Source organism: Echinops telfairi, unplaced genomic scaffold (assembly GCF_000313985.2).
Source record: "Echinops telfairi isolate 266 unplaced genomic scaffold, ASM31398v2 ScPeMD7_28;HRSCAF=97, whole genome shotgun sequence".
Lineage (NCBI taxonomy): Eukaryota > Metazoa > Chordata > Mammalia > Afrosoricida > Tenrecidae > Echinops > Echinops telfairi.
The window spans coordinates 3,099,861-3,101,701 of record NW_022103925.1 but is presented as its reverse complement, the minus strand read 5'-3'; the positions used below and the strand labels follow the sequence as shown (position 1 = coordinate 3,101,701).

Sequence of the window (1,841 nt, the reverse complement as noted above, 5' to 3'; positions counted from 1 at the left end):
GGGGGTATGATACCGTGAGTCATTGCCCTGGGTGAGCCCAGCCCTAGTGACATCACTGTGTGAAGGCCCTGGGAGGAAAAGGGTGAACTGGCCCTGCCGTCCAGCGGGGTTGGGCAGTGGAAGGGAGTCCTTGGCTGAGGACAGGGCAATGGGGGCCTGGGGAGAGGGGACTGTGGGAGGCAGTAGGCCTTGGGTCAGCATATCCCCTTTCGCGCCCCCTTTGCAAAGCTGCACACCCCCAGCCTTTGAGCTGAGCCTTGAGCTGAATCCCCAGCCCCGCCCTCAACCTCCTCCTTCCAATCAGCGCTAGGACTATGCACCCCACGGTTGCTTCTCCACCCCAGCATCGGTGTGGTGGTGACATCATCTGGTGCCAACTTGAGACCATGAAGAGGGAAGGGGTGGAGTCTACCCTGTCAATCAGGTCGCAGCTTGATGGCCTCATTTGGAGACACTAAGGAGATAAATAGCTCGCTGGAGGTGGAAAACACACTCTCTCTGCTTGACTTTCCTGTTGACAAGCCACATTGAAACCCCTGATGGAGCCAGAGCCCTGGAGCTGGAGGAGCCACGTGGAGAGCCACACCAGTGCTGAGATGCTTCCACTGCCACTGGATCCACAAGACTTTCCACCTACTGGCCTGTGATCTTCCTGCATTCAGCGGCATTGCTTGTGTTTCGTGAGTCTGAAGAGGAATTTATAGATTGGTATCGGACATACAGGCTAATATCGGACTTAAGGACTTGATCTGGACTGGGCTGGGATGTCTCTCAATATACTATTTCTCTTGTATATTTCTCCAGTCCACCCACACTAACACAATCAGTAAGCCCCCGAAGGGCCTCCCTGCTGGCCCTACTCTGGTCTCTGCCCTCCCCTCTGCCCTGGTGGACCTGGGTTATCCCCTGAGGGCTGTTCCCATGGAGGCAGGCAGTCATGAAGGGGCGGGGCTTGGCTTTCTGGGAGCTCCTCCTGCAGCCACCCATTCTCTCCAGAGTGGGCTCACCCCATCGTCGAATATTCTAGAGTCACATCAGGACCGTCCCTTCCCAGCTCCTCCCCTTCCCCTGGAGTTTGCTGTCCCTGCTTTCTCATGTTCAGGGTGCTCGGCTGGGTGGTGTAGAGACAAAAGCACTGACTCACCTCTAGGTGCGAAAAGGCACTTCCTACCAAGAAGTAACTTTTCATCTGTGTCCCTTTCGTACGTGGTGATTGGGCTTCCACGCATTTGAGTGGCATGTGCCGCCCATCAACCTTGTCCGATGTCTGCACATTACCCGTCTGATACATTAAAACGGAAGTAATTTTATATCCAGGAAGCAGCCCCGCCTGGCCCGACTCAAGTCCGTGGGCCGGATGCTGGCTTCTTCAGACTCACATGGCTGCAGGCAGGTGACGGTGACACAGAAAGGTGAAGAGTCAGGCAGCCAAGGTCAGCGGGAGCATGGGGGGGGCCAGCAGTTCTCGGGGTCTCAGGCACAGAGGCCCAGCAAGCAGGAAGGGGAAGGGGCGGAGAGAGGAAGGACAAGGTCTCACTGTCTCTTGCAGAAAAGGCCACACCCCCAGGAGGCATCATCAGGCTGACACTGATTGACAGGTTGAAGTACACCCCTACACTTTCATAAGAACAGATCTAACTACTGCATCCAGGTAACTCTTCAACCCTCTCCCACCAGCTTCTGCTCCTCCTCTCTACCCCACTCCCATCAAGCCCAACCATGACCCCAGGTGGCTAAATCTTTGTCCCCATCCGGTCAGCTTCTTGGCAAATGGCCAAAGCATTCCCTCTTGGCCCGACTCTCAGCTCTGTTCTTCCTCTCGGCTGCCAGGTCCCCCTCCC

General features: G+C 56.2%; 1 non-coding gene across 1 annotated transcript; it reads left to right on the top strand.

The window, feature by feature from the left end:
• Positions 1-1,187: 1,187 nt before the first annotated feature.
• On the top strand, positions 1,188-1,288 carry LOC115869482. The gene has a single exon (XR_004046213.1). It is a non-coding gene; the product is annotated as a small nucleolar RNA U13 (small nucleolar RNA).
• The last annotated feature ends 553 nt before the right edge of the window (positions 1,289-1,841 follow it).